General features: G+C 34.9%; 1 protein-coding gene across 1 annotated transcript in view; it reads right to left on the bottom strand.

The window, feature by feature from the left end:
• Positions 1-11,931, bottom strand: part of LOC113229733 — a 110,589-nt gene extending 98,658 nt beyond the window's left edge. The window contains exon 1 of the mRNA XM_026463415.1: positions 11,748-11,931. The gene's annotated coding sequence lies outside the window, so the exon portion shown is untranslated. The remainder of the gene's footprint in view (positions 1-11,747) is intronic.
• Between the last annotated feature and the right edge of the window lie 2,440 nt (positions 11,932-14,371).

The following is a 14,371-nucleotide window of genomic DNA, read 5'->3' as shown; positions in this document are numbered from 1 at the left end:
CGAATATGGCACTCATTTCTAAATCCAAGATGGCGGACACGAGTTTTCAAATAAATGCAATATGGGTATCATTTTCGAGGTACTTGGGGGTGCTCATTACGAATGTGGCACTCATTTCTAAATCCAAGATGGCGGGCACGATTTTTTCAAAAAAATGCTATGTGGGTATCATTTTCGAGGTATTTGGGGATGCTCAATGTGAATATGGCACTATTTGTAAATCCTAAATGGCGGGCACGATTTTTCAAATAATGGCAAGTTGGGTATCGTTTTCGAGGTATTTGGGGGTGCTCATTACGAATATTGCTTTTGTTTGAACTGTCGTGTTTGCCATCTTGGATTTAGAAATGAGTGCCATATTTGGATTGAACATTCCCAAACATCTCGAAAACGATACCCAACTTGCCATTATTCGAAAAATCGCGCCCGCATCTTGGATTTAGAAATAAGTGCCATATTCGAAACCTAAAACCGAAAATGCCATAAGCAAACATTAAAGAAAATAACTGTTAAAATAGATTAAAAAATCGCTTAAGAATGCTCCCCTTTTAAGAAAATAAAATATTTTAATATAAAATATTTCGCTTGAGTTACGAAAAGAAAGACATATAATAAGCTATCAAAGTTGTACTGGTGGTGCCAACACTAATTATAGTAGAAACAAATATATAAATACTGTAAATTTGTTGCAATATGTGCTCCAATTCAAATAAAATTAAAATAAATAATTATTCAATAAAGCATGAACGCAGAGCCGTTAAAAGTATTATAAAATAATTAAGTGTCCCAATCACTTACAGGAGTTAACGAAAACATTTAATGTTTATTAAAGTAAATATTAGTTCAAGATGCGCAAATAAATCTAAATTACAGGCACCACTAAAATTTACGTAATATAATTATTTTGATACAGAATAGCAAAATGGGGAGAAAAAAAATTCGTTACTTTGCAACACTTTCTTATCTTGTTGCCGCGAAATTATTTTTCTGTTTTAGTGAATATTTACATAAAAATATGAGTTGAAACGCATTACTTACTTGTGGAATGCGATGTTAGTGTCTATTTTATGTTTGTCTGTTGTATTTTTACACCCATTTACCGCACATTTCGTCATTTTTAGCAAAAAATTTTGGAGCTGTTCGCGGTGCAATATGACCTTGAGCACTAACAGCCCGCGCGCTCCTGGGACGCGTTTGGAACCCTCTAACTTGCCTCACTTAGCGTGTGCGGGCTAGGTTTCTATGCGTTATTATTCTAAGGGTGTAAGTATCTATATGTCGTTATATTTTTGAAGATGAAGAAAACGGAATTCGATTTTGTAATTTTGATAATCATTTTTATTCAGACATGTGGGCGTGTTTTAGTATGCTTTTAATTATTATTACATACTAAAGCAGATATTACCAAGAGCGATGTACTTCATACTTCTATGTAGTTTAGTTTGACATGAATCTTTTAATTTGTATTTTCTTTTTTATTACATTGCATCCTCGAATGTCCAAATACGCGAATGTCTGATTCCCTGAACTTACCGATAATTATGGTGTACACAATTAATTTTCGTGAAAATTGTTAGTTACGTCCTAGCGTAGACGTTCAGGGAATGATTATACGAGGCTAGACGTTTGAGAAACCAGACGTCACGAACCAAACCGAAATTAAGTCAATTTTAGTAGCAATAGAGTTCTTTGTGAAAAAGTTCGTCCAGGGAAGTACTGCCACCTTGCCTATTTCTGCCACCAAGCAGTAAGTATGTGAGCATTACCACGTTCCGGTTTTGAAGGGTAAGTATACTGATGATACTTACAGACATATGGGACTTCTCAACTTATGTTTCAGGATGTCGGCCGCAGTGGCAGTCTTTTGAGTAGCACCGCAACTGCTACCGACAGTCGTGTCGCTTACCATCAGGCGTACGACTTGTTCGTCTGTCACTTGGTATCATGAAAAAAATTAGAAGTACAAATTGTAAGGAATGTTTTAAGGAATAAGCTTCGTCAGATGCAGGTCAACTCAACAGATGAATAACATCAATAAAACATTATATTCCTAGAACTACACTGATACATTGGGTAGCGAATGAATTTCATCGAATACTGGGAATCCAAGTGACCTATTCAAAGATCGAGCAGCCATTTGATATGCGCATATATCTAGTATGTAAAGTGTTACATAATAATAATCCCCATTCGTAGAACAGTGTAGTGACACTGTTCTACGAATGGGGATTATGAAGGTACAACCAGAACAAAGAACCCACGAGACCTAATAGTAATAATGACATTAGAAATATTTACTTCTCACGTACGTCACTGTAAATTAAACTAATTAAATTCAATTAACTATGTAAAAAATATACTTCGTTAAGAAAGAAGATATATGTATATATTAAACTTTAGAACTAAGTCCAAACTCATGGTACCACGTTTTCGTTTAACTAAGGTAAACGATTCTGTTGTGGGGAACAGTAAACGTTTTTACAATAAAATTAAGTTTACCATTTTCTAAGTTTGAAACGTACATTAAAAGTATTTTAATTGTAAAGTCATTACAAAATTGTTAGACTACGTGTTAGATAAAGATGCATGGACAGACAACGTGAGTCTAGATTCCACACAAATGTGATTCAAAATGTATTCTATGGCATTTAAGTTTATTTGAACAGAGCAATCCCTAGAGTTTCTTACTTGTTCTTCTCAGGGAGGTTAGCGTAGTGAACGAACAGTAGCTTAAAAAAATGACGTTTTCAAGTGTAAAAATTTTACCTATGGAATAAATGACTGTTTGACTTTGACTTTGACTTAATTTGGGACTTAAAATTTTCTCGGAAGCTTCGCGTAACCACTAAAAATCATATCCTAATAAAAGCACTTTGAAGCTGCATAGGCTGTGATAATAAGTCGCTAGTTTGTTATTTATAATTTTTTATAAAAAAAGATCTCAAAAGTTCGTGGAATTACATCTATTTTTGAAATCGGTTACCGGAAAGTGCACGAAACGGGATCCCCTAGTTTGCCACCCCTAGAGGTGAAACATTTTCTTCAAATTTTAATGGGACCAATACTGACGGACTCTTTCCTACAAAAAAAAATCATCAAAATCGGTTCATAAAAGCCGGCCGGAGTAATGGCGTAACATACAGTTCAATTGAGATCCTTCTCCTTTTTTGAAGTCGGAACTAGCATTTATTAAAGATTTGAAACTTGACTATAAGAATGTATCAGGGAGGATACACTCAAATTAGATGCTGATAAGTCGGTTAACAATTAGTTTGCAATGGCGTCTTCTAGTTGCGAAAGTCGAGATCCTATTTAAGTCGCTGTTCCAAGATAAGTGCTAGTCAAGTCAGTCGAGTTTTAGGCGGTGTTGTTATGTTTATCGATGGAAGGAGGATATTTAATGCATTTAGGCGTTTTTTTTCTTTCTTCAAGATATACTATAGTCGCACGATATTCAATACGTGTGGCTTGGTTACAATCTTGCGTTTGTCTCAAAAATGTCTATTTAGTGTAAGCGTGAATAGCCCTAAATTGCGCTTTTTTGGAAAACTCCGTTTCCGTACGTACGAGAAAGAAGTAAAGCGCTTCATGCAAATGGCGTGATATATCAGCGACATAAGCACATTCAAAGCAGGGTTGGAAATTATAGAAATATTTATTTTCTTTGATAATTTATCATGGTAAATATCTCATAATTATTGTGCAGATTTATAGTTATGTCTGTTTAATTAATTGTTGAAAATTATAAACAGTGAGATAACTACTTAAACACGAAGAAAATTAATTGGCAAATTAATTTGATTTGTGATTTTTTTTGAGATTGACATTTGACACATCTCTAATACAAACACATCGCACGACAATGCTAGCGATAGCATTTTGTTGTTCCAATTAACTTTATAAATATCAAAATAATTATCGCGACAATGATCATGATAATTATCAATGATAATTATCACTTTCGAGCCTGATTTAAAGGTACTATGATAGCGAAAGTGCTAAAGATAATGGTTATTGCATTTGATTTGATCATCAGATTTCGAAAATACAGACGTTATAAAACAAACCCATAGTATAAACGCATAACAATGAACATTACTACATCGATAATGCAATTATATAAAGCATCATTGGTAAACAAAAGCCTACTTTTAATTTCTAGAGCAATTTCTCTAAAGAACAATCCGGAATCATAAGTTACGTCTCTTTACATAATATTTAATCCAACTGTGAAAGCTGGCTAAAAGGAAGAATTGTTGCTTAACCAATTTACGAAGAGCTTTAAGTGGAACATACTTTTACCAGTGTTAAACTAGTCTGTTGAAGAGAGACTGGTCTCAAGAGAAACTGGTCAACTTAAACTAATGCCTAATACACGAGCTAGAAAGAGCTGTTTTGTTCCTTATCTTAACAGTTAATAACAAAGCCTTAAATAGGTTGTTCATCAGCTTAAGCAATGCTTACATCTGGAACAAATTTCCATTTGGAGCGGTTTCCTTTTCAAAGTAGCAGACTCAAAACAAAAAACAAACTCGAAAAGTAATAACTATTATTGACACAAAGATCGAACAGTTACAAATAAAAATTTCTTGGATCTTTGGATCTGACTGGGCTCGAACCACCGTCTGTTGCCTTACCATGGCTACCGCTCTTACCAAATGAGCTGCAGGTGGAGTCTTACAAATTTCTCTATTTGTATTGGGTTCAAACGGCTTTCTGACGTAGCGCCACCTGTGCGTAACTTATGAAAATTTCTTCACTCAGCCGGTGCCTACCATGAGCTCTTATAGCAATCCTGTTGAAGCTCGTAAGTTGGATAGCCTGTCAAATTCGTACTATGACTTCACAAAAACTATCCTCTATCCATGCAGTTTACGTTCCCCATACACAAACAAACTACCTTATTCATTTCAATGATAATAAATAAATGATATGATATGTATAATCAATAATAAAAATTCTAAAAATATGTAATTTTGTTATTCTCTTTTTTAACACAATCGGTTAATACTGCTTGTATGGATTCTAGATAGAGCCATGTTGTTTCTCCCTGCATGTTGATCCAACACGTAGTGTTCGATACTGTAATACGACTTTTCAATTATAATACTTTTAATTTAAGTTTTAAACTTAGGAAATGACAATATTAATATAATATGCTCCGGAATCTTATTGTAAAAATCTCTTGTAGAGTTCATCTCTAGAAGAGATTTAGTAGCAGTAGAGCTCCTTGTGAAACAGTTCGTCCAGGGAAGTACTGCCACCTTACCGATTTCTGCCGCCAAGCAGTAATGTCAGCATTACTGTGTTCCAGTTTTGAAGGGTAAGGATGCTGGTGAAATTAAGGCACATGGAACTTGTCAACTCATGTCTCAGGGTGACGGATGCAGTGGCGGTGCCCTCAAATCTTCGCGATTTAAAGTACTGAGTGGCACTGGTACTGTTATGGACAAGCGCGTAGCTTACCGTCCGACGCACGACTTGTTCGTCCCGTGACTTGATATTATAAAAAAAATAGAATTCTTCCTGCCAACCCTAAATTGTGGTGAAGAAAGTTTGTGGGATTAATTGTACAATAAATTTTAAATTTAAATGTAAATATAAATGATTACGAAATAAATGTAGATATTAATGCTTTCTATTGGTTAAAATAATTACGTGACGACGTTGGAGCAATATACAATACGTCAGGATTGGCTTCAATGTTTTTAAAACCATCTTCCCGATGATTTAATTGCTTTTTAACAATCTTCAAAAAAGTAGGTTCTCAATTCTACAGTATTTTCTTGTGTGAATGTTACGCAATTACTTCGACATTTGTGAACCTATCTCGATTATTCTTTTTTGTTGGAAACCGGGTACTTCAGTAGTGGTCCCGTTCGAATTTGAAGAAAACATTCCGCCTCTAAGGGTGGCAAGTTAGGAGACGAAGCTGGTTTATTGGATTTGACTCACTTTCCGTTAACCTATTTCAGTAAAACTTGGCAAATAGATGTAATTCGACAAACTTTTGAGATCGGTTTCTTTTTTGTAAAAAAAATTACTCGTTTAGATAGACCGCTTTTCTAGAAAGCCATCAACATTATGCATTAAGTTAAAAAGGAAGTACATTACAATAATAATATATATATTTTTTAATATTAATATAAAATGGCATTTTGTTGTATAAACGTGGGTAGTTATTAGTATTTGTTTCTAATAATATTACATAGTTAAGTTAAATGTTATAAGTTCCTTTGCCATTCTTTTTTTTTGTATGAGATGTTTATCCGTAATTACTGTGCATTAAATTTAAAACCACAAATTGTGGTGCTAGGAAATTAGTCACAATGTAATAGTTGTTGGCAAACCAAATAAATTAAAAAATAATAATAACAACACAGACACTCATAGCCCCACACTAGGGAAACCCTGTATCGCGGGTCTCTACAACCACAAATTACACCAAAACTCACGTAAGAAATAAATGTAGGCCATACAAATATTTTTCCCGGCTCGGGAATCGAACCCGGGACCTCTGCGTGGCAGTCCAGCATAGTCACCGTTCGGCCACAAAAGCAGTTAAGTTCATCAAGACAACGCCATTGTATCTTTCTTTAAAAGTATTATTCTGACAGGTAACAAAATTCCATTACGTTTTAAATCCAAGTGTAAGCTTTTTAAGGTAGTAAATTTAAGAATTGACATATTTCGAAAGCTTCTTATAGGGCAGCCATAAACGAATCATCGCCAAAATTGGAAATCATTGAGCACTCGATGCCGCTTGGATGAAACTCGTGATATATTTGACCTAAATCGGAAGAAACCGTTTATTTTTATTTAATTATAATTACATTAATTATATTTGTGTAGTGATTTCTAATGCTGAAATTTATAAAACGAACTTGAGACTAAGCAACAGAACGAACTTTGCTTAAGTTTAAGCAAGAAAATACGAAGTAAAAGGTTTCCTTGAGAGTTTAATTCAAAAGTTGAATTTAATGAGTCGAATCCAATTTTTCCTCAGCTCGAATTCAATTTTTTTCCGTACTGATTTTGTTTTTTTTTTAATGTATTCTTACCTAAATAATTTCATTTAGAACCTAGAGAACCATCAACATCATGTAGTGCCTCTCCAGTACTGGAGGCTGGCCGTCAGCTTGGAGAACGCTTCCCTGTTCTGTGCCAAGCGAAACAGATGTTCTACGCTGGCAATATTGGTCCATTCCGTTGCGCAACCACAACTTCTTCCAGTACGCCGTTTACCCTCGATCTTGGCCATCATTATCAGTTCGAGAAGTCGGTACTTTGCATGCCGTAGAACGTGTCCAAGATACGCAACTTTCCTTTTCTTGACGGTCTGCAGTTCTCGGTCCTTCTCAACATACTGAAAGCCTAGAGAACCAAATACTAACAATGCATTATGCATTGTAGAAGTACATGTACGTATGTGGTACATACCCACGTAGGTGCGTAATACGTAGTTATAAATATAAAGTTTGCGACGTTCACAATCGATGGTAAATCTTCAGTTCACAAATAAAAATACTGAATGTACATTATCTAAGTATGATCTGCGCAGTTGTGCACACGTCGTGTTTATGGCATGGTGTGGACAATGGGGGTAATTACCAGCCGTGGCCGCGGCGGGTGGTGGGTGGACTTTTGTGGCTATCGCTCAATCTAGCTCGCTAATAAGCCCTGACTTGTGCTACCCGTACCTCTATTTGTTTATTAATGGTAAAGACCGTGAATCGTTAAAATGGCTACTTTATATTTTTTTAAAGTAAACATCGCAATAGTTGCGGTAAGAACTTAAAGTTTTTCGAGCTGCTTGTTTGTGGCTATCGGCCGATCTATCCCACTAATAAGACGTGATTTGTGCTAGTATTTTAATGCTTTTCTATTGTGAGAAAAGAAAGTTATTAGAAAAATAACTTTTTTTTATAATATCAAGTGACGGGACGAACAAGTCGTGGGCCTGGTGGTAAGCAAGGTTGGCACGATTAAATAATTTTGATTTAAATCAAATGATTTTTTTCAATAAAAATCAGTGATTTAATAAAATGTGTTTAATTTTATTTTCTTTCACAGAAATCAATATAAAGTCAGACAATTATATTTTAAACACTAGGGTCTTTTTGCATCTAAGAAATCAATATCATTATTATAATACTTAAACAAAAAACTAACTTGCTTTTTTTTTTGCTACATTTTACGCAAAAATATAGTTAAACTGTATGATAAAACGAAAAAATAAAAAGAATCGTGATTAATTAAGATTTTTCAAAAAATCGTGCTTTATTTAATTTTTTCAAAAAAAAAACCATGATTTTTCCAAACCTGGTGGTAAGCGACACGTCTGTCCATAACAGTTGCAATTGTAAAAATCTGAGAGGCACTGTCACTGCGCCTATCACCCTGAGACAAAAACTGGCAAGCCTGTAACTTCACCAGAGGATGTAAGGCGCAAGAGCGTGGGAAATTGCTTAATCATCACCATTGAAAAAGAACCGCATTCCATGAATAATAATAACGCACACACATAACATAGCCCCGCACCAGGGAAACCCTGAGTCGCGGGTGCCATGGGCACACACGTAGACAACCACAAATTACACCCAAATTCACGAGAGAAATAAATGAAGGCCATACAAATATTTCTTCCGGCCCGGGAATCGAACTTGGGACCTCTGCTTGGCAGTCCGGCAGTCATGGTAACCGTTCGTCCACTGAGGCAGTTATAAATTTCAAATTTTATTGTAAATGTAATATTGTAAAAAAATTGACGGTCGTGGGTTCGAATCCGGGCTTACACCTCTGAGTTTTTCAAAATTTTATGTGCGAAATTTAACACGTCACGTGTTCTAGAAACACTCGGTGCCCCTAATGGTTATGGCAAAAAATATGTTTTTTTGTAAGCTAAGTTTTTTTAAATGGTGGATGAAAACTCACCTGCGGGTTAGAGACATCGTGTGATTCTGGGACTCTACCATCTCTACTACATTATAGGGATCTCTACTATAGTACCAAAACCTTTAAGGACACCGTGTGTCTTTACGACGCGTAACGTAATTTGGAATTTATCATGAGCTTTTCGGTGAAGAAAAACATCGTGATGAACCGTACACACAACGCAATTCGAGTGAAGTTTTCAAACCGCAGGTTGGGCTCGCGTGGGAATTACAGCCCAAGCTCTTTCATTGTGAGAGGAAGTCTGTGCCCGGCAGTGGGACTATATATAGGCTAATTATTATTATTGTAAATGACGCAAATCAGCGAATTCAACAAAAGACAGTTAAGTCGGTAACGTTTCGAATAATTTATTTTTGTTTCGAAATGGTACGAAATAAAAAGTAGATAACTAAAGAAAAACCTATAAAAGGACAAATTGCCAATTTAAAATTATTTATTTATAGCCAATAACTGATGTATCCAATCCCGTGGGAATAGTAATAAAACAAAGTTAACTAGTTAAAACGTGGGTACGGTTTTGTTAAACGGGTCTTAGCCCTTGTTCTAGATAGGTTTACCTTGGCTGTTGCCGACTGGATTTGCAAGGTTCACCCCTGAAACCATAATTCTATATCTACAGATGCGAATAAACCACTCACCAACTCACGGGTAATAAAACTTTTATCTACAAGCGCTTTACAAGGCTTGCGATGGTCTTCTAGCGCCTGTGGAGGTGATCGTGTGACGTAATTTTTAAGAAATCCGAAGACTATAGGAGATACAGGAAAACTATCTCAGGAACCATTAAACTTTTTTGTGAAAATAATGTTAGCACAGTAAATTTTTTTGGTCAGACGCGAGTTAAAATTAAAATACTGGGTAAAATAAAATTGATCGCTCTCTCGTTAGCCTACAAATTTTCTGTTTGGCTTTCATTGACTGTATATATGTGTATAGGTACAGTGTTTTTTTTAAAGGGACAGTATGGGGAAATCCGAAGCTATAGGAGATACAGGGAAACTGTCTTGGGAACCATTCTATCTTTTTTTGTGAAAATAATCTTAGCATAGTAAATTTTTTGGTCAAGCGCGAGTTGTCCATAAAATGAATAAAATTGATTTTTTTTGTACTGATCGACTCAGTTTCATGTAAGAATCATCACTAATTTTATTGAAAGAAAATCGGGACAGATGAAGTCGGTCAAATTTAATAAAATATTTTTTCACACAAAATATATGTATATAATTGTATTTTTTTAATGCTTATCAGCATTTAGTCCCAGTTTCCCTGTGTCTCCTATGGTTTCGGATTTCCCCATACTATCCCAGTTAAAAAAATACCAATGTACATGTCCCTTAAGTCTACTTACTCTTTCCATCTTTATGCACGTCAAGAACAAAATATTAACAGAGAATTTTCAACGACTCTTTAAATGACCTTTTTTCTAAGACGACTACGAAAGAAACAAACAATCACCGAAACTAACGAGTAGGTATCGAACTGAAATGACGTGAAGGCCTGTGCATTTCTCAAATGCAAAAATACGATAACGAAGATACAAGTAACGCGTAAAGGAAAAAGGAAAAATACCAAGTGACTACGACGGGCAATAAGTTCTTTGAAAATAATATTTAAATTCATTCATTCATATTTGGAACGGAAGAAAGAATTTTAGCGATGTTACTGTTACTTTTGACGGCTTAATCCAGGAGATCCAGGTAGGATTGAATTTATGAAACAAAATTTTTTAAATTGGTTCTGATTTGGCTATGCTGAGACGTACCCTTGGAGGTACTTTCGTTACTCGGGTACTCTTCGTACAAATAATCCCCTAGTTTGAAAACAGGTCATTAATGTAATTATCTAAAACATTATTATGTTATGGATTTGCTTAATCCCATAGTGCAGACAGGTATAAACCTTATTATCTACTTAACACATAACTTTGGTAGTTAAGGTATTAAGCTTTAATACCCTAAAAGTAAAGTAAGAAAGTCCTATTTAATTATCACTCATATGACTTCATATGAGTCCCTACTTGCGGACTTCACAGACCGTAAAAGGTATGTATTTTTCATTTTTAGCACTTAATCAGTATTTATTGATTAATCACATTCATTTTGAATTACACGCCTTACTTTCTGCACACTACGGTTTTATTTCTAATAAATAGACACCCGAGTGATGTTAAGATTGATTAGCGGTTCCTTTCGAAAATATAGAAGTCCGTGCAAAAATAACGGCTAATGGAACTGGCATGGCCTGAGATCAAACTTTCTGTTACTAGACTGCCTAAAGAGGAGAGAACCTAAAAATTTAAAAAGCAAACAAAAAAAATTTTTGATAATATATGATACTTTACGCCACATTGTATGTACCAAGCTTGGTTGATGTACCAATTACATATATAACACAGATTTTCTTTCTATGGATACCTATACATATAATTACGTAGACTTAGGGTCGTATTCTAGAACTCTATTCAATGCTCAAGTCAGGATTGCACTGGAAACACAAGCACTGGAAATACGACCCTAACAGCAAGGGACTTGAGTATGATATCAAGTGCTTTAAACCATACTCAAATCCTGACTTGAGCATTGAGTAGAGTTCTAGAATACGACCCTTAGAAAACAATCCTGCCCTAGAATTGAAATGCCGGTGCTAAAAATAACACAACAAATACAAGTTTTCTTAGAATTTGAGGATCATATAAGTGTTATATGTCCATACATATAACTGGGTTTTTGAAAAATCAACCTCTGGGTAGCAATTTACTTAAATAAAAATGTAAGTAAATAAAAAACACTCACCGACTCAGCACGTAGGATTAATTAAAAGGCACTGAGACCGAAATCAATGTCCTAGTTCCGGTAACTCACTAACTGTTCGACGCACAAATCACAAAAGTTCGTATCACTGTGAGAGTCCGTGGAGTTATTATTTCTGTCGATAAGCTTGAGCGTTATTTCGACGGCCAGCGAGTCGTCCGCCTCGGAGTGCCGCGTGCATTTCAACCGATGAAAGTATAAACGGAGGTTTTTGTATAGCGTTCTCTCGCTTCACCTCACACGTGGGAAAAGGAGCGAGGACTCCGCCAGTCAAGTTTGGCTTTTGAGTTGAGTGGCGACTTCGCCCACTATTTTTATTGTTATTCTAATTCTTCACGATTCGAATTTCTTTATCCAAAACTTTTAAACTTAAAATACAAAACTATTTTAACAACGACCAAAAAATAAAGAACTACCTATCCAAATCACCCCTAACTCGCCACCTAGTTCACATTCATCGTAAACAGGAATATTTTTCCTGAAATTCCCATTACACTACACGTACCTAATATAAGTTTATAATAAATTAGAAACAAAAGAAAAAATCAACGACAATCAAGCGATCTGTTCGCGTGCAGGGCGATCACCAGACCTGTACACACTCTTAGGTTCGTATTCCAGAACTCTACTCAATGCTTAAGTCAGGACTTGAGTATGATTTCAAGCACTAGAAATCATACTCAAGTCCTGACTTCAGCATTGATTGAGTAGAGTTCTAGAACACGACCCGAAGGCTCAATTTACATTGCCGCAGAATTAAAGTGCCAATTTCGCTTCGTTGCACGAAGACCTGCGAATTCACGAGAATTCTCTTGACTGCGCCTACAGCAGGTTCACTTTACTATAATCTTTTACATGACAAGGATGGTTTATTTGGATCTTAGAGGACGGAAAGAAATATTTGGATATTGTTTTCATCTCGCTTATTTGTGAAGCAGAATAGGAATAAATAAGAAAAGGCAGAACAAAAAAAAGATATATTTGGGTTCACGATTTAAGGAAGAAACAATCTTCTTGGTCAATACACGAGCCATTTTGCAAAGTTTACATCTCTATTCAACATTTTTTTATTCACTTACACATTATTCAACATTCCCTAATCCTGATCTCGGCAAAGGCTGATGATTGCAAGGAGGTTTTGGATTATGAGTATTATGACTAAAATAAAAAACGTAATGTGGATTGTTTATTTTTATTTTCTTCCCATAGGTGGCAAGAACCAGAGTAGTGAGCACAACCTAACATAAGACATGGTAACTATCTTCAGGGATAACCACTTCCAACAATTAAACAATTTGAATTCTGAAAATACATTTCAAATTAAATTAAAATGGTTACAAATATGGTTATTTTTGAAAAAATTAGTGCCAAATTATTCAAAACCTATTATTAAATTCAGAGACAAAGTTAGAACAAGTTAACGAAATCTTTATGCGATTTACAAGAAACAAAACAAAGACGACCAACTAATTTTAGTTAGTATTTTTAAATCTGAAACAGTTCTTCGATAAATACAGAACACTAAATAAATAGACAATCCCAAAGAAAGCAGAAATATTTGGCACCAACATAAGATGTGAAATCCCTTGTATACGGCTCCTACCCCGGTATATAAGATACTTTTTAATCTCTAATGATTTTAAGAAATTCCAAAACAGAAATAAATGATATAATCTGATATGAAGTGTAACAAATATGCATGTAACCAAGGCCCATTAGCGATCGGTTACAAGCTCACTTGTACGAGAAGAGAGCAATAACAAGTTATCAAAAAATCACTACATTTCCAATTTTTTTTATTATTTTTTTTATTATTACTTGTGCTCATTAGCTATGTGTCTAGAAAGTTAGTTTAGAATGTGTTGCTCCCAACTCAACATAAATCTATTTAAAGATGTCGCGAAAGATGTGTCATAAATATTGAAATACACAATGTTACTGGAAAGCTCTAGCCACGGGTAATGCGTGACAGACATTGCGAAATTGTGATCTTAGGGACTAGCACGTTACTCTAGGATCAATTAAAGACATCTGCAACGCAATCTGCCAGAAAATGAATGCAAATGATTCTAGAGGTTCGCGATCATTTATCAATCGACTGCCAATGTCGTGAGAGTGATAAAGTACGTATTTTGACAGTTTTATTGATACCGCATCTAAAAGTTTGCGATGGTGCGATGTTCACATTACAGTCCCTTCGTACGTAACCATCCCAAACTTATAACAATTTTGAGTTGTCAAAAAACAACTTCACTATATCCACTCAGATGTTCTGGATAAATAGACATTCAAGTGCATAGGCACATTACATTAGATTATAACTAATCAAACATAATATTATATGCACACTTGACTCTATCACATTTTTTTGTATTTTTTCTAATTTTTTCAAAGTTTTTTTAGTGAATTATCTTTAATGGAATAAGTACACTATAATGATGAAATTATGACACAAAACAAAATTATTCAGTGGCGCATAGATTATGTGATTACACAAAATGAAATTAATTTATTAGTTGTAATGAATTATAAAAGATACCCAACCGTACAAATGATGATGACAAAACTTTACATTACAACTTGCGATCGCTTCAAAATCTGAAATA

The sequence above is a fragment of the Hyposmocoma kahamanoa genome, unplaced genomic scaffold (genome assembly GCF_003589595.1).
Source record: "Hyposmocoma kahamanoa isolate Upper Pololo Valley unplaced genomic scaffold, ASM358959v1 62, whole genome shotgun sequence".
Lineage (NCBI taxonomy): Eukaryota > Metazoa > Arthropoda > Insecta > Lepidoptera > Cosmopterigidae > Hyposmocoma > Hyposmocoma kahamanoa.
Note: the sequence above shows the minus strand (reverse complement) of the source record. Positions and strands in the feature narration are given on the sequence as shown.